The sequence below is a fragment of the Rhinoderma darwinii genome, unplaced genomic scaffold (assembly GCF_050947455.1).
Source record: "Rhinoderma darwinii isolate aRhiDar2 unplaced genomic scaffold, aRhiDar2.hap1 Scaffold_731, whole genome shotgun sequence".
NCBI classification, from domain to species: domain Eukaryota; kingdom Metazoa; phylum Chordata; class Amphibia; order Anura; family Rhinodermatidae; genus Rhinoderma; species Rhinoderma darwinii.
Window position 1 is genome coordinate 144,553 of NW_027464293.1, and position 25,447 is coordinate 169,999.

The 25,447-nt window shown below is 42.5% G+C and overlaps 2 non-coding genes and 2 pseudogenes across 2 annotated transcripts; all 4 read left to right on the forward strand.

The window, feature by feature from the left end:
- The first annotated feature begins 5,232 nt into the window (after positions 1-5,232).
- Positions 5,233-5,434, forward strand: LOC142729700 (U2 spliceosomal RNA; annotated as a pseudogene).
- A 6,072-nt stretch (positions 5,435-11,506) lies between these two features.
- On the forward strand, positions 11,507-11,691 carry LOC142729687 (U2 spliceosomal RNA). The gene has a single exon (XR_012878437.1). It is a non-coding gene; the product is annotated as a U2 spliceosomal RNA (small nuclear RNA).
- Positions 11,692-17,919: 6,228 nt separating this feature from the next.
- LOC142729692 (U2 spliceosomal RNA) lies at positions 17,920-18,114 on the forward strand. Its single transcript, XR_012878441.1, has one exon. It is a non-coding gene; the product is annotated as a U2 spliceosomal RNA (small nuclear RNA).
- A 6,230-nt stretch (positions 18,115-24,344) lies between these two features.
- Positions 24,345-24,559, forward strand: LOC142729698 (U2 spliceosomal RNA; annotated as a pseudogene).
- The last annotated feature ends 888 nt before the right edge of the window (positions 24,560-25,447 follow it).

The window sequence follows — 25,447 nt, forward strand, 5'->3', positions numbered from 1 at the left end:
GCATTGTGGTGCAAGCAAAAGAAGCAAATCCTGTCTGGCTTCCTCTCCGGCCTTTATTCACCTCCCGTGTAGCTGTGAGTGTGTGAGCCTGCAGGGCCCCATGGAATTGCCTAGAAGTAGGCTGAATCGCTGCAAGGGCTGAACAGCAGTATCGGGCAGGCCCGGGCAACGCGCGGCCCGTTCGGGTTATCGCTTCTCGGCCTTTTGGCACGATCTCGTGTCATTAGGTGATCAGCATGTCATGCCCTTGGCCTTTTGGCATCGCCACCTCGGTGGCTTAAGCCATCTGCTGCTATTAGGGGGTAGGCTGGGTGATCATTAGTAGAGCGATCATGGGAGCTAGGCTCCGCTACGCTGGGATCGGGGAAACCCGGATCAAGAACGCTTTCGGTATCGACGTACCCTTGGATAAAAGAGATCTGTTTTCGTTGAAGCATCTGGTGCAAGACATCCTCTTCAAGACCCTCAATGTCAGCAGGAGCGACATTCTATGCCTTCAGGACCCTAGAGGTAACCGTTTTACTCTTGTTCTCAACAGTCTCAATGCTTGTTACAATTTGTATGCGACAATCAAGGCAAACCTGCAAAATACTGAGCTGGATGGACTTGTCTTCACTGTGCTGTATAACAATGATGTGCCATTGGTTGTGCTTATGTACAATCCTCATGTGTTGGTGGAGGACATTCTTTCTTTTCTAAGGAAGTACTGCTCCTATGCAAGTTATTCCCACCAGGTTCTAAACACTGAGTCTATATGGACTGGAAAACATAAGTTTTTTGTGCGCTTTGAAGAGGACCCTGCAGGACCATTGGGGGTTAAATACCCTCCCAGAAATTTTGCAATTGGCCGTGATAAAGGTTATTTATTTTTTCCCCAGCCTCCTGTGTTTTGCAGGAAGTGTAAAACGTATGGGCATACTTATGAAGACTGCACACAGGAAGGGGTTACATGCAACAAATGCAACCAGGATGGTCATCTGGCTAAAGACTGTAAGAATCCTATTGTGTGCAATATGTGTAGTACAGTGGGACATGCATTTAAAAACTGCCCAATGCGTGCAAAAAATAAGAGGGTGAGGACTATGGCGGAGGTAGTAGCAGGTGAAGCCAGTGGCAGTACATCTAATGTGGTTCTAAGCTCTGTTGTCCAGGGAATTCAGGAGCCGACGCCTAAGGAGCATGCTGAGCCGACGCCTCCCAGAGGGCCTGCTGGGCCATCACCTCCTGGGGAGCCTGCTGAATCTCTCACTGAGCTAACTCATGCTAGCAAAACGGTGGCTGAAGAAATGGAAGTGGCTTTGTTGGAAGGAGACCTGCCTCACCCCTCTGATGACTTGACTGGTTTGAGGGGGGATGGTGAGATAGATGCTTCTCTCTCCAGGACTCCGGTCTTGTCCTGGGAAGGAATTTACATAGAACAAGATGGCGGAGGTGGCCAAGGAGACTTTCCATCTTCTCTTGTGAGATCTGCTGAGGAGGAGGGAGAAGGGTCGTCTTCCAAAAGACTACGTACTATGCTGTCACCCTTGAGTGAGGATGGAGCCAGCCCAGACAGGGGAATTTACCCTATCTCTCATTTCTCTGAGGATTTTCCTTTTTTAGGGGAGGACGCAGAAAAAGCTGTCTTTGTGTCCGGTTGCCAGCCTCCAGGAGGCGTAGGCTGATCAGACAGTGGGGTATCGGTGGTTACGTTCGTAAAAAGATCAAGATATGGGCTCCAAAACTACATTTAATGTCATATCCATAAATGTCAGACAAATAGCATCTAAGTCTAGACGTGCTTTAGTTTTGGATCATGTCAGGAATCTTGGAGCAGAAATTTCTTGCCTGCAGGAATGTGGCATATCTGAACCACCGGGGGAGGGGGATTGGCCCTATGGGCAATGTGTTTGGTCAGGGTCTTCGTTTAATAAAAATGATGGTGTGGGGATACTACTGGGGAATAAGGGTATAAACTTGGAGAGTTACACAGTGGTTGAAATAGGTCGATGTTTGTTTGCTGTAGTGTGTTGTAGGGGATTTAGGGTCAGGGTGATAAATACGTATTGCCCTACAGACAGGGCGAGTAGGCTGGCTTTGTTAGAAAAGCTGAGCCTTTTCCTACCTGGGAGGATACCTACAATTTTTGTAGGAGATTTCAATTGCTCCTTTGATGGAGAGGGCCTGGATGTGACCGGGAAAAAGTTAAATCAATTAATGTCTGACTTTTCTTTTCTAGATACGGCAGAAATGCATTTGGGTAAGCCACCACCACCAACGTATAAATCAGACAGAGGAGGGGTTGAGTCTAGGATTGACCGTATATGTGTATCCAAGAATCTAGTTTGTAAGACTTTTGTTCAAAGTGAGGTACCATTTTCGGATCATGTATGTTTGCAAGTATGGATGGAAGGTAATTGTAAATTTAGTTTTGGGAGGGGTGTATGGAAGTTGAATAGTAGATTATTAGAGGATGTGGAAGTGATGGATGAGTTTCAGTGTAAGTATGCTGTGTGGAAAAGGGAGAAAAATAGTTTTAAAGATGTGCTTAAGTGGTGGGATTGGGTGAAAGTGCAGATTAAAATTTTTTTTGTAAAATGGGGACATAAACAAGCTACTAGACTACGTAACCAGTATAAAGATCTGAATGTTAGGATAGAATGGTTACGTAAGATGGGTGAAAATGGGATTGATATGAGTGATTTGTTGGAAGAAGCCAGAAAGGAGTTAAAGCAGGTTTTGGAAAGAAAAGGTAAAGAAATCATTTTTAGATCAAAAGTGGAATATCTAGATAAAAATGAAAAATGTACAAGATTTTTTTTCAAAAAAATGTGTGGTAAGAAAGAAGATATGAATGAAGTTGTTAATGAAAAAGGTGAGTGTATGGAGGGTGTAGATGTGGTAAAAGTGGTGGAATCATACTATTCAGAGTTGTATGGGAAAAAATGGATTGATAATGGTTTGATGAATGAGGTTTTGGGTGGTTTGGAAAGTGTCCTTGGTGAGGATGACTGCGTGGGGTTGAATGAAGAGATAACTCTTGAAGAAGTGAAGAATGTGATAATGAGTGCGGGGAAAAATAAAACTCCTGGTAAAGATGGAATTCCGGTGGAATTCTACGTAAAGATGTGGGAGGTAATTGGGGTAGACTTGCTGGAAGTGTGTAAGAATATATGGGATAAGGGGGTTTTGTGTGAGTCTATGAAAGAAGGTGTGATTGTTTTGATCTACAAGAAAGGAGACAAGAAGTGTTTGGGTAATTGGAGGCCAATTTCATTATTGAATGCAGATTATAAATGTTTTAGTAAAATCTTGGCTAATCGTATGCGTGAGGTGGTAGGTAAAATTGTAGGGGAGGAGCAAGTGTGTGCTGTGCCAGGTAGAAGTATGACTGATAATTTGGTTTTGTTGAGAGATTTGATTGGTGACTGTATGAGTAGGAAACAGAAGTGTATGATGCTTGCATTGGATTTTGAAAAGGCTTTCGATAGGGTGTCGCACGGGTTTATGTTTGCTGTACTTGCTAGGATGGGTTTTTCCACTAGGTTTTTGGACGGTGTGAAGTGTTTGTACAGGGATGTGTCAAGTGAAGTTTTGGTGAATGGTAATTTAAGTTCAAAAGTAAGTGTAGAATCTGGGGTTAGACAGGGGTGCCCTATGTCCCCTGTTTTGTTTATTTGTGTAATTGAAGTTTTGATGTGTTTAGTAAGAAGAGATAAGGTAATGAGAGGTTTTCTGATTCCAGGGAGTGGGGGTAAATGTGTTAAAATTTTGGGTTATATGGATGATGTGGTGGTTGTGAGTGATTGTATGGCTGGGCTGAATAGAGTTAAATTATGGTTGGATTTCTTCTGTGGTGCATCTGCTTTTAAAGTGAATTGGGGTAAGTGTGTATTCAAGTGTTTTGGAGACAGGGGAGTAAGAATGGGAGGGGTGAGAATTGAAGTGGGTGCAGTGAAAGTGTTGGGGATTCAGTTTAATGATGATTTAAGAGGGAATGAGAGTTGGGATGAATGTGGCTTGAGAATTGAGAGGAAGTTAAATTTTTGGAGGCTTAGGGACCTGACTCTATCGGGGAAGGTATTGATAATAAAATCAGTTATTCTGCCAATTTTGGTCTTTGTGGCTTGTGTTTTTCCAACTGCTAGTAGGAAGATTAAGAAGTTAGAGAAAATGGTTTTTACCTTTTTTTGGGGAAGCCGAATGGAGAAACTGAAGCGTGAATTTGTGTATAAGTCTTGTGAGAATGGGGGTTTGGGTTTTCCACATGTTGAGGTTTTTCTTGGGCTTAATTATATTAAAATGGTGGTGGTTCTTTTGGGGAAAGGCAGTAAGAGCGCGTATATGGTTAGGTATATGGCTGGTTGGATGCTTTATGGGTTAGATTGGGTTAAGAGAGATGCCACTGTGCCTGTTGCTTATGTATGTCCTGTATGGTATATTCTGATTGAAAAATTTATTAGGAAGCATGATTTGATTGCAGTTCCAATGGGTGAGTTTAAGAATAAGAAGGCTGTGTTAAAAAGGTTGTGTGTGAATGAGGTTGTGTGTAATATTGTGGGTTTGAGAGGACAGGATGTTGTGAATGTTTGGAAGAAGTTAAGTGTGACAGGTATGTCAAATAGGCAAAAAGACATAGTGTGGATGGCGATGCATGATATTTTGCCTGTTAGAGATGTGCAGAGGAGGAGGATGTTAGTTAGATTTGAGGTTTGTCCGAGGGTTGGGTGTGGTTCTTGTGAGACTGTAAGACATCTCTTTTGGGACTGTGATTATGCTTATGAGGTTTGGAGAAGAATGGGTGGTTTGTGTAAAGAATTGGCTGGGGTAAGTTTTATGGATTGGAAGGTTGCAATGTTTGCTATAGGTGCATGTAATAGGGCAAGTGATAGGGTATTATGGTTGATTATGGTGTGTATAATGGAGAGCTTGTGGGATGTGCGCAATTTAGGTATTTTCAAGCACAAGTGGGTACCAATTAATGATTGTGTAAGGATGATATTGTCGAGATTATATGTGGTTTATCGCTGGGATAGTCAGTGTGGTGGTGGCATAGACGCAGAGGGAGTTTGGAAATTTAAGAAATGGAGAAGGTTAGTGAAATACAGTTAATTGTTGTTTTCTATCTCTGTTTCAAATGTTGTCCCTTGTATTATTATGTTCCTTTTTTGATCGGAATAAAGTATTACCATGATGATGTATGACTAAGGCAACTTATGCCTTAAAGATGCAAAATGGTTCTTGCGTTGTACTGTTGCTTTAAGTTGAACTGAATGGTATAAAAAAAAAAAAAAAAAAAAAATATGTTCTTATCAGTTTAATATCTGATACGTCCCCTATCTGGGGACCATATATTAAATGGATTTTTAGAACAGGGAGACGGAAATAGAGCTTGCTCTGTCCACTCCACGCATTGACCTGGTATTGCAGTATTTCCAGGACCGGTGCACCCTTTCCTTATGTGTTGACTAAAATCAGATTCCAAAAGTGTTTTTTGTGTTTGCCATTGTTTCTGTCTTTCTGAAGGGATCTCCCCTTTTAATCCCATTATTTCAACACCTGTTGGACAATGCATGAGTGATAATGAGCTAATTGATTAAATGCAATTAATGAATACATTGCCACCTCTTGTTTTGTGTCGTCTGTGTGTCTGTGTTTCCGGCATTTCACATTGGATCAGCTCATTCACCTTCCTTGTCTTCTCTCCGCCCTCCCTTTTAGGTAAGTTAAAGAGCTGCACCTGAGCCAGCCACTGATTGATGCAGCACCACAGTCAAATAGTGGAGTGGAGTAGGGGAACAGCAAACAGCCATTAAAGCCGCCCGCCCGCCCGCCACAATGGACCTACCTGTGTACACTAGATGGATGTGATGGAATGTACTGTCGTCCCTACATTTCAAGAAGGAGTAAGAATTGCAGTTGCAACAAAGCCTTGCTTGCCTACAAAGAGAGCAGCAATTTGGATTTGTTACTATGTTACCTAGAAGAATAACAAACTGTGCAAGGATGGAGGTTGTAGGAGCAAGGAGAAGTTGTCTGTAAAGTTGGTGGATGCTTATTTTCCATTTTGCAGTCCCTTGTCTCCCTCTTGTGGCCTCCTGGAGGCAACTAGCTGTGCAAAAAAAGACAGCCTGGCGGCCGGCTGTTGCAGTGTTGCCCTCTCAGGCAACACTGAGTGACTGACTGAGCCGCACCGTCTTATATAAAGTTCAGACGGAACTTTGCACGTGTCATAGTGGAGCCCTGAGGAGCCAGAGCCAGCTTTCTGACATCATAATGGGGCCTCAGAGATAAAAGCCTGGGCCCAGGCAGTGTTGGTCAGTGCTGCTCAGCAGGCAGCACTGGACTGGACTGGATTACAGCTGATACAAGGTGTGAAGGAACAAGGGGTGGCTGTGGGCATGCACTTGCTGCCGCTGCCAGTGTTTATCTGCATGGCAGCAGGGCATTTGGGCGTTGCCAGGAAGGCGTTTTTATGTAGATTCCTCCTCTTTCAGCACTGCATTGTGGTGCAAGCAAAAGAAGCAAATCCTGTCTGGCTTCCTCTCCGGCCTTTATTCACCTCCCGTGTAGCTGTGAGTGTGTGAGCCTGCAGGGCCCCATGGAATTGCCTAGAAGTAGGCTGAATCACTGCAAGGGCTGAACAGCAGTATCGGGCAGGCCCGGGCAACGCGCGGCCCGTTCGGGTTATCGCTTCTCGGCCTTTTGGCTAATCTCAAGGGGTTAGTCACTAGGTCCGTCTGTGTGCTCGCCCTTGGCCTTGTGGCATCGCTGGTTTACCAGCTTAAGCCACCTGCTGCTTTAGGGGGTGAGCCAGGGGACAAAGAAGGCGACCAACCTTGCCCGGGGAGGTTATGGCGAATACGACTACCATGGCGGCTTCGGTGCGCTTCGCAGGCCCAGCTGATCAGAGGATAAAGAACACCTTCAAGTTCGAGTTCGGAGAGCAGGAGAAGGAGAAATTTTCGCTGAGGTTTTTCGTGAGGACAGTCCTGATTGACGTTCTGAAGGTGAAGAGGGAGAATATTCTTGCGCTTCAGGATGCCCCTGGACGCTACACCCTTACCTTGGAGAACGAGCAAGCTTGCCAAGAGCTATATGGAAGCATCCGGAAGAACTTGAGTCATGAAGATCTTAAAGGACTCCTCATTGTGGCCTTGTACTCAGAAGGTGAAACATCTCTTGTTGTTCATATGAGCAATCCGCATGTGCCCCTGGAGCACATAGCCCAATTTCTGCAGAGACATTTTGCTTCTGTCCGAGAACCTCGTAAAATCCTCAACGAAGAACAGCTGTGGACAGGGAAGTACAGAATTTCCGTCAAATTTAAAGAGGACAGTTCTGAACATGGCATTGAGGGATTCCATCATCCTCCCTCAACATTTAACATAGGCAACAACAGAGGTCGTTTGTTTTACCGGAATATGCCAAGGTACTGTCGCAAATGCATGGGGTTCGGACATGTCGCTGACATGTGCCCTGAAGAAATAGCGACCTGCAGGAAGTGCTTCCAAAAAGGGCACGCTACTGCCAGCTGCTCTAATCAGGTCACATGCAACATCTGCCTGGTGCCGGGGCACACCTTTAGAGACTGTCCCTTGAAGAAGATCAGCTCGTATGCTGAAGCAGTGAGGAGGCAGCCGGCTTCTGACAAACCTCCCTCAACAGCTGAGCAGAGGCCTAAAGCTGATCCTCCGTCGGAGGGAAAATTGCCTGTTGCTGGTGCTTCAACTGACTGGTCAGAGTGTCCTGTTGGTCCGGATGAAGCGGAGTCCATGGAAACTGCTGGATCTGGGGTGAAAGCGGTGAAAAAACCTTCCGCAGTGGCCCAGGATCCAAAATTGGATGAAGATGTTATGCATCTGGAAGTACAGAGGAAAAGGAAACCAGTTGATGATGACCCAGGTGTCTGTGTCAAAAGATCAGATTTCCCTCGCTACAGGCATAAGCCGGTGGAGCCAAATGCTGAACCGCCTCCGGCGAAACCGCCACCTTCTGATTCTGACCCAGCTAACATCGAGTTCTCGGATTCAGATGTCGCCACAACTCCCAGCCCACTAGTGGGATTTATGTCGGATTCTGAGAGTAGTTCGGCCTAAAAATATCTAAGGTTGATGACAAATAATATCCAAATCTCTTCACTGAATGTGAGGAGCTTGAAGGGCCCATCCAGAAGGGCTGCTTTATTTTCATACCTGTCTACAGTAAATTCGGACATTTTTTTTCTACAGGAATGTGGTATAGATCATGACCCCAACTATTCTGTCCTAAGACACGATTGGTCTCTGGGCAGCTCCATCTGGTCTGGAGATAATGAGGTAAGATCTACAGGAGTAGGGATTTTGTTCAAATCTATGGACTTTAAAATCACTTCGTTCAGAGAAGTCATACCGGGAAGAGCTTTATTTGTCAACGTGAGCTATCATGGTGTAGACTTAAGACTTTTGAACATATATGCCTCGCCCATCAAAGAGGAAAGATCACAGTTATTAGAGACCATACAGTACTACTTGCCTGGTTCTTCTCCGCTGATAGTAAGTGGAGACTTCAATTGTATTATATCTGGAGAAAGTCGAGAGGGGAGCTCTGGAGAACCTAGAAGGGATAAGACAGAGAAACAATTAAAAGATCTGATGACAGACTTCAGGTTAAAAGATGTTTGGAGAGACATACATAGAGATGACCCCGGATACACCTGGGAAAATGCTAACGTCAAATCCAGAATTGACTTTCTCTTCACTTCAGGTCAAATTGCACCGCAGTCTGTGTCACTAAACGCAAATATTTTTTCAGACCATAAAATGATCCAAGCACAATTGCAGATATCCAAACTTGTCAAAGCTAGAGGAGTTTGGAGACTCAACGTCACATTGCTACAAAACCCTGAAATAAGAGCAGATTTTAAGATTCTTTTCAACCAACTCAAAAATTTACAGAAAGATTTTTCTTCCATGTTAGAATGGTGGGAGCACAGCAAAGCCAAGATCAAAGCGTTTTTCATCCAAAAAAGCATCATCAGAGCCAGGGAAAAAACGAAATGGTTCAAAACGCTTAACACCAAGCTGCAGACATATTATAAACTCAGGAGTGCTGGTGTTGAAATGGAAGATTTAATCACCAACCTAAAGGAACAAATTGCAAAAGAAATCGAGAGTAAAGGTAAAGAAATAATATTCAACTCAAAAATTGAGATACTAGAAAAAAATGAAAAATGTTCTAGATTCTTCTTTAAAAAAAACGTCGAAGCTAAAGAAATGATTATAGAACTAGATGGCGAAACTTCATCTGACGGTATGCTATCCAAAGCTCAGACATTTTATCAAGACCTGTTTAACGAAAAGCCCATTGATGCTTCTTTTACTGAAGATGTTTTAAATTCACTTGATTGCACTTTATCAAAAACTGACCAAATGCTGCTATGTAGGGAAACTACTGTTGATGAACTCAATGCTGCTGTTAAAAGTTTTCTGTGTGGGAAAACCCCAGGAACCGATGGTTTACCGATCGAATTTTATAGGGAATTTTGGGACATTTTAAGTGCTGATTTTTATTGTGTCATCAAAGAAGCCTTTAAGTGTAGTCAGCTACCTGTATCCTGGAGAAGTGGCCTGGTATCCTTATTATATAAAAAAGGAGAAAGATCCAATTTAGAGAACTGGAGACCGATCACGCTTCTTAATGCAGACTACAAGATAATGTCCAAAATTTTAGTAAATCGTTTTAAGGGGGTTTTAAGTCAAGTCATACAGCCGGAACAAGTATGTGCAGTTCCTGGAAGAAGTGTCTCAGAGTGTCTTAATACCATCAGAGATGCAATATGGTATCAGAAGGAAAGGAAACAAAACCTAGCCATACTTTCACTGGACTTTCAAAAGGCATTCGACCGAGTGTCGCATAAGTTCTTATGGTCAGTTTTAAAGAAGATGTGTTTTCCTGACGTTTTTATTCAACAAATTGCACTTTTATACAGGAATGCTTTTAGTAAAATTTTGGTTAATGGCTCTTTAACAAAAGAAGTCTATTTGCACTCAGGAGTCAAGCAAGGGTGCCCCTTGTCACCAATTTTATTTATTTGCTCAATTGAACCTCTTTTAGCTATGATGAGAAAGGAGAAAATAGTTAGAGGCGTTCCTATACCTGGCGGCCGAGGAAATGAAGTCAAGGTCATGGGTTATATGGACGATATTTCCATTCTCTGCACGTCACAGGTGGCTCTTCAGAGAGCAATTAGGACCACGGAATTCTTCTGCCATGCATCAGCATTTAAACTCAATCTGGACAAGTGCAGTTGCTTTACAATTGGGAATTGGCCTGGCCTCTCTGTACCTGACCTTAGAACCCAGTCTGACAAAATCAAAATATTAGGAGTGATTTTTGACGAGCAAAATAATGGTGCGCAAAGCTGGGAAATAGTCAAAGAAAAGCTACAAAAGAGAATTGACTTCTGGAAACTTAGGCAACTTACCTTGAGCGGAAAAGTTCTTATTATTAAAGCGTTGTTACTTCCTGTTATGTTATACCTAAATTGTGTTTTCCCTCCAAGTGATCTCACTGCAAAAAGAATACAAAGATTGTTATTCGAGTTTGTGTGGAGTTCCAAGTTTGAGAAACTGAGCAGACAAATCATGCACAAGACACTTAATGTAGGCGGTAAGGATGTGCCAAACATCAAATTGTTTTTATATTCTGCATTTTTTAGCCTCTGTTTTAAGAATGTGTCACTGTCAAATAATTGGTCCTACTTTTTAAGATACGCCGCCGGGCATATTTTTAGAAGGCGAAAATGGATAACAACATCACTTTCCAGTCCAGTGTTAATTGTCCCCCCCAAACAATATGTGATTGTGGAAAAAACAATAAGAATGTACCAATTAGAGTCTTATGGGGTAGAGACTTTGAAAAACTCTAGAAAGCTCAGGTTCGAAATAAAAAAGAAGGACACTATGACACAAATTTCTAATTATACCTTTGACAGATGTGCTATGATATGGGAAAAAGTGAATGCACCTTATCTTACCAATCAGCATAAAGACATCGCCTGGATGATAGTTCATGATTGTGTTCCATCTAGGAGCTTCCAGTACAGAAGGGGCTTGTGCAATACACAGACTTGCCCTAGGAGACAATGCTGCTACGATGAGTCAACTTTGCATATATTTTGGAACTGCCAATTTGCACAAACAGTATGGAAAGAATGCGGGGAGATTTTAAAATTTTTTACGGGTCTTAACCATTTGAATCACGAAGTTGTCTTGTATGGAATCCATCGAACCCTACCAAAAGAAAAAGAGAAAGTATTATGGTGTACTATGAACTGTATTAAAAATGCACTGTGGAAAACAAGGAACATTCTACTCTTCAAAAAAGACTTTATTAGTGAACGAGAATGTATCAAACTGGCATTAAGTGAACTTTATTTGTACTACCTGTTGGACAAAAAGCATCTCGGAAAGAAGAAAGCACTGAGCATGTGGCACTTTAAAATGTGGAAGATGTTATTCTAGACTTTATCCTTGAAATATTAGTTTTGACTGAATCATATTAATTTAAACGTAAAAATCTGTTCTTATCAGTTTAATATCTGATACATCCCCTATCTGGGGACCATATATTAAATGGATTTTTAGAACAGGGAGATGGAAATAGAGCTTGCTCTGTCCACTCCACGCATTGACCTGGTATTGCAGTATTTCCAGGACCGGTGCACCCTTTCCTTATGTGTTGACTAAAATCAGATTCCAAAAGTGTTTTTTGTGTTTGCCATTGTTTCTGTCTTTCTGAAGGGATCTCCCCTTTTAATCCCATTATTTCAACACCTGTTGGACAATGCATGAGTGATAATGAGCTAATTGATTAAATGCAATTAATGAATACATTGCCACCTCTTGTTTTGTGTCGTCTGTGTGTCTGTGTTTCCGGCATTTCACATTGGATCAGCTCATTCACCTTCCTTGTCTTCTCTCCGCCCTCCCTTTTAGGTAAGTTAAAGAGCTGCACCTGAGCCAGCCACTGATTGATGCAGCACCACAGTCAAATAGTGGAGTGGAGTAGGGGAACAGCAAACAGCCATTAAAGCCGCCCGCCCACCCGCCACAATGGACCTACCTGTGTACACTAGATGGATGTGATGGAATGTACTGTCATCCCTACATTTCAAGAAGGAGTAAGAATTGCAGTTGCAACAAAGCCTTGCTTGCCTACAAAGAGAGCAGCAATTTGGATTTGTTACTATGTTACCTAGAAGAATAACAAACTGTGCAAGGATGGAGGTTGTAGGAGCAAGGAGAAGTTGTCTGTAAATTTGGTGGATGCTTATTTTCCATTTTGCAGTCCCTTTTCTCCCTCTTGTGGCCTCCTGGAGGCAACTAGCTGTGCAAAAAAAGACAGCCTGGCGGCCGGCTGTTGCAGTGTTGCCCTCTCAGGCAACACTGAGTGACTGACTGAGCCGCACCGTCTTATATAAAGTTCAGACGGAACTTTGCACGTGTCATAGTGGAGCCCTGAGGAGCCAGAGCCAGCTTTCTGACATCATAATGGGGCCTCAGAGATAAAAGCCTGGGCCCAGGCAGTGTTGGTCAGTGCTGCTCAGCAGGCAGCACTGGACTGGACTGGATTACAGCTGATACAAGGTGTGAAGGAACAAGGGGTGGCTGTGGGCATGCACTTGCTGCCGCTGCCAGTGTTTATCTGCATGGCAGCAGGGCATTTGGGCGTTGCCAGCAAGGCGTTTTTATGTAGATTCCTCCTCTTTCAGCACTGCATTGTGGTGCAAGCAAAAGAAGCAAATCCTGTCTGGCTTCCTCTCCGGCCTTTATTCACCTCCCGTGTAGCTGTGAGTGTGTGAGCCTGCAGGGCCCCATGGAATTGCCTAGAAGTAGGCTGAATCGCTGCAAGGGCTGAACAGCAGTATCGGGCAGGCTCGGGCAACGCGCGGCCCGTTCGGGTTATCGCTTCTCGGCCTTTTGGCTACGATCTGGTAGGGGAAACCTTATTGGATCAGGTCAGAAGGCTTCTTTGGGGTCCTCCTTGTGGGCGCCCCGGGTAAACGAGTTGGGATCTTGGAGGTGCGAAGGACGACGACATGGCGGTTCGAGGGGCGGAGGACACGATCCGTTTTCAGGTAAAGCCTGCTTTTCTAAAGAAAATTTCGTTAAAAGAAATCGTGGAGGAGATCATTTATGGCGTGTTGAAGCTTCGTGCATCGGATGTGGAGAGCCTGCAGGATTTTCCTAATCAAGGTACTTTTGATATGACTTTAACAAATGAATACATGTGCATGGATGCAATGGAGAAAATCAGACTAAGTACTGCAGAGATTTTGAAAAAAGTGGATATTGAACCTTTATTCAAGCAAGCAAGAAGGGTCCTGATTGTGCATATGTACAACACAAGATTTTCTGAGGAACTTTTAAAAGCATACTTGTGGCGGTTTTGTGAGGAAATTTCTGCTGGAGAGAGACTAAAAAACTCATATGGTATACCTAATGGTAAAAGGAGGTACTTGGTGGTGTTTAAAAAAGACAAGAATGCTTTGGAGGGATATTTATGTCCACCTGCTTCATTTTCTATAACTGGGGAGAGAGGGTTTTGTTTCTTTAGAGGACAGCCAGAGTTTTGCAGGAATTGCAGTAGATATGGTCATACTAAGGACAGGTGTGTGAAGGGGGAGGTGTGCAGGATTTGTGGGAGTTCTTCACATAAGGCTGCTAATTGTGGTAGTGCAAGAGTTTGTGACTTGTGTGGGTTGGCTGGACACATGGCTAGGAAATGCCCTGAGCATGGGGAGGTTTTTACTTATGCTCAAGCTGCCAGGAGAAATGTAAGACGCAGGGTGCCAAATGTGGAGGTGTCTGGTGCCAAACTGCGGCAAACTGATGCAGGGATTGGGGCATCATCGGCTGATTTTGCTGAGGCTGGAGAACCCCAATCGCTCGGAAATGTGGGTTTTGTGGATACCGCAGGAGTGGGGCTCCCTCCCGACAGTGGGGAGTGTGAGCTAGTCCACATGGAGACTGTTCCTACAGTGGAGCAGGCATTAGACCTTCCGCAGGAGGCACAATGTGCAATTGGTGATTTGGAGGTAATGATGGAGGAGTTTTCTCAGGTGGCAGCTGAAAGTGATTTGGGTGTGGTGAGCCCCGTTAGTCTCCCTGACCTGGATGAGGTTGATTCAGATGACTTGCTAACGCCTGGACAAAGGAGTACTAGGAGAGCCTCTGGTGAGGATGAAAGACCTGTGAGGGCAGTATTGAAAAAGCCAAGGTTTGATCATGCCAATAGGTATGCATGCTTATCTGTAGAGGCAATGCCTTCCTTCTCAGGGGACGGTGGAGGTTTTGAATCTCCAGGTTCGCCTGTTATTGAATATCTGGAAAAAGATGATGTTGAGAAGTTAAAAAAGACTAGTCAGTTTAAAAAGTAGTATAGATTAAAATTATAATGGCTAAGTATTGTATAAAACTTGCTTTTATCCTTATAATGGCATTGATAGTAGCTTCCCTTAATGTTAGGAGTATAGGATCTGAATTTAGAAGGGCAGCAATTCTTGACCAATTAAAAAATGTTAATGCTGACATAATTTGCATACAGGAGTGTGCTATTCAGATCGCTCCAGCTGAAGCTGAGTGGAATTGTGGGAAATCCTTTTGGTCGGTCGGTGGTGAAAATCGGAATGAAGGAGTGGGTATTCTCCTTAAGAATAATAATGTTACAGTGAGTGATTTTAGAATTATTGTACCAGGTCGTTTTATAATTTTAGACTGTGTTTTTTTAGGTCATAAAATTAGGGTTTTTAGTATTTATGCTCCTGCTGAGAAGCAGGCTAGAATTTCCTTTTTTGAGACACTTAAATTATATATGCCTGGTCGTGCTTTTACAATTGTTGCAGGGGATTTTAATTGTATCAGAGTAGTAGGGGATAGAGAAAGTGTTGCAGAGGTAAAATTGGACTTTTCTTCTAAAATTTTAAATCAGCTTATTTTAGATTTGAGATATCAGGATGCTGGAGTATCGATTGACGGAGAGGATAAATATACTTACCTGGCGGAAAGTGGAAGGGCCAAATCCAGAATTGATTTTATTTTTGCCTCTGAAGGTATAAAAACTAGGAATTGCAGACATCAGAGAAATAGTTTTTCAGACCATAAAATGGTTTCTGTTGAATTTTGTTTTAATGAATCTCTCAGGTTTGGAAGGGGGTTGTGGAAACTAAATACAAGCTTGTTGCAGGAGGTTGACGTATTGCAGGAATTAAAAAAGGTATTTCAATTTTGTGTTGAGAAACAATCTGATTACGCAGATTTGTTGGTTTGGTGGGATTGGGCAAAAGAACAGATGGTTTCCCTCCTTAAAAGAATAGGTATCAGGAAGGCAAAAGAGAGGAGGGAAGAGGAAGCCCGTTTGACGAGGAAGTTGGAGACTCTCCAGAAGTTTAAAAATGCAGGTTGTGATGTGGAGGAGGACTTAAAAATCATAAAGGATGAGATAAAGAAAGGTTTGATGGATTGAGGGAGGCAGATTGTGTTCCAATCAAAGATAAGGCATTTGGAGGAAAACGAACAGTGTTCGAGGTATTTTTTTAAAAAAACTTTTAATGCAAAAGGGATCATTTCCTCAGTTTTAACACCTACAGGAGAAGTTTGTGGCAAGGGAATGACTACTGAGGTTTGTAGGTTTTATCAATCATTGTTTGGAGTGGATGAGGCGGCATGTGATAATGAGATTTATGACTACTGCAAAAACGTGGAGAATAATATCTTGCTTGAAGATATAGAAAATATGTCTAGCGATATTAGTGAGTCAGAAATTAAAAAAAGTATGGACACCATGGCTAAAGATAAGACCCCAGGGTGTGATGGGCTCCCGGTTGAATTTTACCAAGAATGCTGGTCTTTTATCAAGGAACAGGTGGTGAAAGTTCTGAGATATGCATTTGATAGTGGGGGGCTTTCAACCTCAATGAGGCAGGGAGTGGTGACTTTGATTCATAAGAAGGGAGATAGGAGGGAAATGAAGAACTGGCGTCCTATCACCCTCTTGAATACTGACTATAAGTTATTAGCAAAGATCATTGCAGGAAGGATGAGTCAGGTGGTAAAATACATGGTTGGTATGCATCAAACTTGCGCTGTCCCTGGGCGTAGGATATCGGACAATTTGCTGTTATTGCGTGATCTGATATTTTATGCAAACGAGGTGGATATATCTTTGATATTGGAGTCAATTGACCTGGAAAAGGCGTTTGACAAAGTTTCTCATCGATTTATGTTCGCAGTATTGAAGAGGATGGGAATACCTGCAAAACTAATGACGATGATCCAAGGGCTGTATAATGGGGTAGAGAGCCAGGTATTAATTAATGGGAATGTGAGTCCCTCCATTAAGGTTAAATCCGGTGTGAGGCAAGGGTGCCCGCTCTCACCCATTTTATTTGTGTGTGTTATGGAGCCTTTGTTTATTAGTTTACAAAATGATAAAAAAATATCTGGTTGTTTTATTCCGGGAGGCGATGGGCATCAGGTCAAGTCACTAGGATACATGGATGACGCAGTATTTGTGTGTACCTCGGTGGCCGATCTTAATCGAGCCAACTTACATCTTAGGATCTTTTGTGCAATATCAGGGATGAAAGTCAACTGGGACAAATGTCAGTTGTGTAACTTTGGCAAGCAGGTACATGTGAAGGTGGACAGAGTGATGCAGACAGATAAGATTGAAGTCTTGGGAGTTACCTTTGAGAGAGATCTCAAGGGTAAACACAGTTTCTCTCTATTAGAGGCTAAAGTAGACCAGAAGCTTGCCTTCTGGAAATTGAGAAGCCTGTCCCTGAAAGGGAAAGTATTGGTAATTAAGTCGGTAATCCTTCCTTTACTGTTGTATGTTGCTGTAATTTTCCCTCCCAATAAGTTGTGGGTAAGAAGAATTACTAGGAAATTATTCGTATTTTTCTGGAACTCCAAAATGGAGAAACTAAGACGGGAGGTGGTCATGAGGAAAACGATTTTGGGAGGGTATGATTTTCCTAATATTGATGTGCTTTTAAATCTGCACTATTTATTGTTGATTCTTAAAACTGTGAAAGGGGAAAACAGAGCGGCAGATATGATACGTTACCTGGCGGGATGGTTGATGGTGAAATGGAAATGGTGCGTAAGAGATTTAAAACGGCCGATATCCTGGAAACTGCCTGTATTTTATGTCATCTTAAAATCCTTTTATGTACGTTTTAATCTGGGTACCGCAGGTGACCTTGACAAGAAGAAAATTATTGATTTAGTTAGAAATAACGAGGTTTTATGTGAGGTTCCTTTTGCAAATAATACACAATCCGCTAGAGTTTGGAAGCTCTTTAAGACACCTGGAGTATCTAATAGACAACATGATGTGGTTTGGTTGACTTTACATAACTGTCTTCCAACAAGGTCTCTCCTCGAGAGAAGAGGTGTGGGAGTATCAGAGGTCTGTCCCAGGAGTGGCTGCGGAGGTATTGAAGATGTAAAACATTTATTTTGGAGTTGTAATTTTACGAAGCAGGTTTTATCACTTTTAAACCGGCTCTTAATATTCTTATTGAAATCTAATGCTTTTAGCTATGAAAATATTTTGATTGGATGTGATTTTACAAAATTTGAAAATGTACGTATTTATTGGATTGTCTTTGCTATTTTCAAAGAAACTGTCTGGGATGCAAGAAATCTAATTATTTTTAGGAAGACTGTTTTAACCCCAAACGATGCTGTCAAACTGTTTTTATCCAGGCTGCATACTGTGTACCTCTATGACAAGAAAAGGTGAGGTGAGGTTAAGGCTGAAGGTATGTGGAATGTTAAAACATGGAACCTGTATTGTTAATGTATGTAAAGAAATACATTTTTGATATGACTCATATGATGTAAGGTCTAACCGCAGTATGAAGTAGCTTTTATGTGAAATAAGATGCGGATAGTATATCAACTGATGAGTTTAAAAACAAAAAAAAAAAAATCTGTTCTTATCAGTTTAATATCTGATACGTCCCCTATCTGGGGACCATATATTAAATGGATTTTTAGAACAGGGAGATGGAAATAGAGCTTGCTCTGTCCACTCCACGCATTGACCTGGTATTGCAGTATTTCCAGTACCGGTGCACCCTTTCCTTATGTGTTGACTAAAATCAGATTCCAAAAGTGTTTTTTGTGTTTGCCATTGTTTCTGTCTTTCTGAAGGGATCTCCCCTTTTAATCCCATTATTTCAACACCTGTTGGACAATGCATGAGTGATAATGAGCTAATTGATTAAATGCAATTAATGAATACATTGCCACCTCTTGTTTTGTGTCGTCTGTGTGTCTGTGTTTCCGGCATTTCACATTGGAACAGCTCATTCACCTTCCTTGTCTTCTCTCCGCCCTCCCTTTTAGGTAAGTTAAAGAGCTGCACCTGAGCCAGCCACTGATTGATGCAGCACCACAGTCAAATAGTGGAGTGGAGTAGGGGAACAGCAAACAGCCATTAAAGCCGCCCGCCCGCCACAATGGACCTACCTGTGTACACTAGATGGATGTGATGGAATGTACTGTCATCCCTACATTTCAAGAAGGAGTAAGAATTGCAGTTGCAACAAAGCCTTGCTTGCCTACAAAGAGAGCAGCAATTTGGATTTGTTACTATGTTACCTAGAAGAATAACAAACTGTGCAAGGATGGAGGTTGTAGGAGCAAGGAGAAGTTGTCTGTAAAGTTGGTGGATGCTTATTTTCCATTTTGCAGTCCCTTGTCTCCCTCTTGTGGCCTCCTGGAGGCAACTAGCTGTGCAAAAAAAGACAGCCTGGCGGCCGGCTGTTGCAGTGTTGCCCTCTCAGGGCCATAGTGGAGCCGCACCGTCTTATATAAAGTTCAGACGGAACTTTGCACGTGTCATAGTGGAGCCCTGAGGAGCCAGAGACAGCTTTCTGACATCATAATGGGGCCTCAGAGATAAAAGCCTGGGCCCAGGCAGTGTTGGTCAGTGCTGCTCAGCAGGCAGCACTGGACTGGACTGGATTACAGCTGATACAAGGTGTGAAGGAACAAGGGGTGGCTGTGGGCATGCACTTGCTGCCGCTGCCAGTGTTTATCTGCATGGCAGCAGGGCATTTGGGCGTTGCCAGGAAGGCGTTTTTATGTAGATTCCTCCTCTTTCAGCACTGCATTGTGGTGCAAGCAAAAGAAGCAAATCCTGTCTGGCTTCCTCTCCGGCCTTTATTCACCTCCCGTGTAGCTGTGAGTGTGTGAGCCTGCAGGGCCCCATGGAATTGCCTAGAAGTAGGCTGAATCGCTGCAAGGGCTGAACAGCAGTATCGGGCAGGCTCGGGCAACGCGCGGCCCGTTCGGGTTATCGCTTCTCGGCCTTTTGGCTCAGATCAGGTTTATTGCCTGGTCTGGGCCGGGGGTTCGGTCTTTCGTGGAGTCCTCTCCGACGTTTTTGGGAGCGATCACCGTGCCGTTGGGCATTCCATATCAAAGATGGCAGCTGTGCGCAATACTATTCGTTTTGTGGTGAATGAGCAGAGGAGAGACGAAGTGGATACAGGGCACATCATTGAGAACATCCTTCTGGACCTGGCTGGAGTCACATTGGTAGAGGTATTCTGTATCCAGGCATTCAGTAATATTGCTACGTATGACGTATCCTTTTTTGAGGCCGCCTACTGTCTAAATGTTTTTCAGTTGCTCAAGGAGAAACACATGCATGAGGCTTTAACATCTATTGAAGTGCAACCTCTTTTTTCAGCTGTGGAGAAATGTATTACAATTCACATGTATAACCCATTTCTGGATAGAAGGTTGGTCAGGGCCTTTTTAGCTCATTACTGTACTCATGTTAGAGGAGGTGTGGAGCAGAAGAATCTATGGGGAGTCTTTAACGGTGATATCAAGTACTGGGTCAGGCTGAAACCTGACTCCAGCTGTATTGGAGGAGTGATGAATCCTCCTGCTAATTTTTCCATTGGTGGGAATAAGGGATATCTGTACTACCAAGATATGCCATCATTTTGCAGATCATGTTTTTCCTACGGGCATACCAAGGATGCATGCAAAGGCAAAGTTTGCAGAAATTGCAAGGAAACAGGACATGAGGCTAGCGCATGTATTTCCCCATCCAGGTGTGACATTTGTGGTTTGCCTGGTCATACTTGTAGAAAATGTCCAAAGGTGTTTCCCTTTTTAGGGCAAGAGAGAAGAACATGGGGCAGACAGGTGAGAACAACAAGTTCCCTTGCTGCCACTTCTGATGCAATTTCAGAGCCAGCTGGCAGTGTTTCTGTGCCTGCTTCTCAGGACCCTGGGAAAGCTGTGTTAGGAGAGGTTTTAACCTCACATACTAACAGCATGGAGTTGGGTGTGGTCCCTCCTGCAGAACCGACTGTTGATAAGACACCTGTGGTGATACCTATGGAAGGTGAAGACACAGCGCCACCTATTGGGTGTGCTTCCCCTGATGATGGTGCAAGTATGCAAATTTTGTCCTTTTCTAGCCCAGAGTCAAAAATGGACGATTCAGCAAAAGTGGAGTGGTCAATATCGGAGGAGGACGAGAAGGAGGCCAGGATGCCTAGTGCCACTAGTGCAGAAATCTTCCATAAAGTTGTCTCAAAAAGGGGGAAGTCTGGAAAGGCGGTGAAGAGACTCAAGATAGGCTTATTGGAAGATTCTGCTCATGCAAATCCTTTTTCTTTGCTGGATAGTGACTCCAGTTCTAGCCCTAAGTCATCCGAGGTGGCCTCAGAAGTACCCAGCTCTCCTGAGGAAGGTTTCCTCAGTGAAGTCAATGTGGCAAATCTGGAAAGAGCGATGTATTTACCTGGGACGTGATAGGTTCTGGTTATTTCATGGCTTTACATTGCACTAACCATACTATGCCCGCATGTCTTTGAGATTAAAAATTGTCTCACAAAATGTACGGGTGTTCTCCTCTGCTCACAAGCGTGCTGCAGTCCTGGACTTTTTGGCCTCTAAGGGCAGTGACATTGTTTGCGTACAAGAATGTGGTTTGTCAAAAATGCCTAGGAAAGAAGAATGGAAGTTTGGGGAAGCAATTTGGTCTTTTTCTTCCACAAATAGGAATGATGGAATTGGTATTCTCTTTAAAAATAATGAGTTTGTCATCAAACAGACTCAAATTATACAAGAAGGAAGATGTGTCAGCGTGTTACTAGCCTATAAGGGGTGGCAGTTTAGGCTAATTAATATCTATGGCCATGCTGTGAAAACTGATAGGTTGGCACTTTTTGATTCTTTAAAATTTTTTCTTCATGGTAAAGTTCCTGTAATTATTGTTGGTGACATTAACTGTATCCTGGAGAAGCAGGCCCGAGCTGGGTCCACAGAGTCTAATGTGGATGTCACTGGAGTTTTGTGGAATAAAATTTTGCAGGACTTTGCTTTGCAGGACGCTGTCACCAGGAAACCAGGTCCATTTACCTATCATGCCGATGACGGAAGAACAGATTCTCGTCTGGACTTTTTCTTTTTTTCTACTTCAGCAATGAAATGTGTAGATTATGTGCAGGAGAGAGTGTGGTTTTCAGATCACGAGTGTTTGTTGGGGGTTTTTGTTATAAATAACTTATTTTATGGTAGAGGGGTATGGAAGATGAATGTCAGTTTTCTGTGTGATGAAAGGGTGAAAACTAGGTTTGGGAAAAAGTATGGTTTTTGGGCTAGAAAGAAAAGTTCTTTCTCTAATGTGTGTGAATGGTGGGTATGGGTGAAAAAAAAGATTGGTGGGTTTTTTAGACAGATAGGGTATAGAAGAGCGAGAAGGAAAAGATTGCAATATTCACGCTTTAACATGCGGATGACGTTCCTTCATCAATGTAAAAATTTGGGTATGGATGTAAGACACGATTTGGAAAAAACAAAAAAAGATATTAAGGAGTGGTTCCGAGAGAAAGGGAAAGAAATAATATTTAGGTCTAAGGTGGAGGTTAGAGATAATCATGAGAAATGCACTAGATTTTTCTTTAAAAAAATGTGTGGTGGAAAAAGTGGAATGAATGTGTTATTGGATAAGGATGATAAAGAGGTGTTTGGTAAGGATGTGTTTAATGTGGTGTCTGATTTTTATAAACAACTGTATGATGTGAAGAAATGTGATTTGGGTGATGATGAGGAGTTTTTGGATATTGTGTGTAATTTTGTTCCTGAAAGTGAATGTGAGTTTTTGCTTGGTGAGATTATGGATGGTGAAGTAAAGGATGTGGTGGGAAGTATGGCCAAAAATAAGTCTCCAGGGATCGATGGGATACCAGCTGAGTTCTATGGGAAATATTGGGACATAATTGGGAAGGATGTTATAGATGTTATGAGAGTGTTGTTTTCTGGGATGAATATGTGTGATGTGATGAAGAAGGGTATGGTAGTTCTGTTGCATAAAAAAGGAGATAAGAGGCGTTTAGGAAACTGGCGACCAATTACTTTGCTGAATACGGATTATAAAATTTTTGCCAAGCTGATTGCGAATCGTATGAGGAATGTGATTGGGTGTGTGATTGATGAGGATCAGGTATGTGCGGTACCGAAAAGGAAATTGCATGAGAATGTGGCATTGGTGCGGGACATGCTTGAGGATTGTAAGAGTCGGAATAAGAAGGTGATTGTGTGTGCGTTAGATTTTGAGAAAGCGTTTGATCGTGTGGCGCATGTGTTTTTGTTTAAAGTGTTAGAGAGAATGGGTTTTCCGGTTCAGTTTGTGAGTTTGTTGAAGAATTTATACACGAATGCAAAGAGTTGTGTGCAGGTGAATGGGTTTTTTTCAGAATCATTTAGTATTATGTCTGGTGTGCGACAGGGTTGTCCGTTGTCTCCCATCCTATTTATTTGTGCGATTGAACCATTGTTGCAAATGATTAGAAATGATAAGGTTGTGAAAGGTTTGGTGGTGCCCGGGTGTGATGGAAAACGTGTGAAAGCTTTGGGATATATGGATGTTATTTGTGTATTGTGTGATTCAGTGTATGATATGTCCAGAGTGAAGTTGATTGTAAATATGTTTTGTATTGCGTCTGCTTTTAAAATAAATTGGGGTAAGAGCAAATTTAAAATTTTTTTCAGTAATGAGCGAGTGAGTGATTCTGATATGGAACAGGTGGATGGTGTGAAAATTTTGGGTATTGTGTTTGATGATGAGTTGAAAGGGAAAGAAAGTTGGGATGAGTTAGGTGGTAGGATTGTGAGAAAGTTGGAAATGTGGAGAATGAGGGATCTTTCTTTTTCGGGGAAGGTTTTAATAGTCAAAAGCATTATTCTACCTATGATTTTATATGTTGCTCTGGTTTTTCCTCCTGCTGTTGCTATGTTAAAAAAAGTGAATAGAGTTTTGTTCCTTTTTTTATGGGGGAGCGGGATTGAGAAGGCAAAGAGAGAAATTCTAATGAAAAGCAGACGTAATGGAGGCCTTGACTTCCCAAATTTGGAGATTTTCATTGGAATTAATTGTGTACGTTTTTTTGTAGAGCTTTTATTTAAGGAATCCAAGGCTTCTAGAATGTCTAAGTATCTAGCTGGAACGGTGATTCAGCGTCTAAGGTGGGAAAAACGAAATTTATGTAAACCAATTGCTTTTCAGTGCACAGGGTGGTATTTGTATGTAGAAAAATGTATCAAAAAGTTCCAGCTAGAGGATGTAAGAATGGAGAGATTTTTGAGTGAAAAGAATGTTGTGAGAAGTATGTGTATGAATAATGTGATGTGTTCTGTAAATGGTTTGAATTCGATGGAGTCTAAGTCTGTGTGGAAGAAGATTGTTACGTATGATGTGTCAAATAAGCAGAAAGATTTGTTATGGATGTCGGTACATGGAGTGTTGCCTGTAAGGAGTGTTCAGAAAAGAAGAGGTTTGGTTGCATCTGAAAGGTGTCCGAGAGAAGGTTGTGGGGATGATGAGGATGTGAGTCATGCGTTTTGGTCGTGTAAGCATGCAAAGGATGTTTGGAAAAAGTTGAGTGGGTTGTGTGAAGAATTGACTGGTTTGAAGAGTTTGACGTATGAAATTGTCTTGTTTGGTTTGTGTAGTTTGGGTAGTGAAAAGGATAGAGTGTTGTGGATTTTTCTGACTTGTGTGAAAGAAGTATTGTGGAATACACGGAATTTGAATGTGTATAAAAGAGAAGTATTTGAGATGGAGGATGTGGTTAGTATGGTATTGGCTAAATTGTATTTTTATTATAAATGGGATCGAGAAAGAGGTATGGATGCGGAAGGGATATGGCGAATGTTAAAATGGAGGTATTTAGTCTGAGGAATTTTGTTTGATTTATCTTGTATTTGATGGAAAAATAAAATAATGAACCAGAGTGATGAGATTTTTTGAAAAATAGAGAGGTGGTTTGAACAACTACAGTTCTCGGTTTTATTCAAAAAAACCTGAATGGTTTAATAAAAAAAAAAAAAAAAAAAAAAAAAAATCTGTTCTTATCAGTTTTATATCTGATACGTCCCCTATCTGGGGACCATATATTAAATGGATTTTTAGAACAGGGAGATGGAAATAGAGCTTGCTCTGTCCACTCCACGCATTGACCTGGTATTGCAGTATTTCCAGGACCGGTGCACCCTTTCCTTATGTGTTGACTAAAATCAGATTCCAAAAGTGTTTTTTGTGTTTGCCATTGTTTCTGTCTTTCTGAAGGGATCTCCCCTTTTAATCCCATTATTTCAACACCTGTTGGACAATGCATGAGTGATAATGAGCTAATTGATTAAATGCAATTAATGAATACATTGCCACCTCTTGTTTTGTGTCGTCTGTGTGTCTGTGTTTCCGGCATTTCACATTGGATCAGCTCATTCACCTTCCTTGTCTTCTCTCCGCCCTCCCCTTTAGGTAAGTTAAAGAGCTGCACCTGAGCCAGCCACTGATTGATGCAGCACCACAGTCAAATAGTGGAGTGGAGTAGGGGAACAGCAAACAGCCATTAAAGCCGCCCGCCCGCCCGCCCGCCACAATGGACCTACCTGTGTACACTAGATGGATGTGATGGAATGTACTGTCATCCCTACATTTCAAGAAGGAGTAAGAATTGCAGTTGCAACAAAGCCTTGCTTGCCTACAAAGAGAGCAGCAATTTGGATTTGTTACTATGTTACCTAGAAGAATAACAAACTGTGCAAGGATGGAGGTTGTAGGAGCAAGGAGAAGTTGTCTGTAAAGTTGGTGGATGCTTATTTTCCATTTTGCAGTCCCTTGTCTCCCTCTTGTGGCCTCCTGGAGGCAACTAGCTGTGCAAAAAAAGACAGCCTGGCGGCCGGCTGTTGCAGTGTTGCCCTCTCAGGCAACACTGAGTGACTGACTGAGCCGCACCGTCTTATATAAAGTTCAGACGGAACTTTGCACGTGTCATAGTGGAGCCCTGAGGAGCCAGAGCCAGCTTTCTGACATCATAATGGGGCCTCAGAGATAAAAGCCTGGGCCCAGGCAGTGTTGGTCAGTGCTGCTCAGCAGGCAG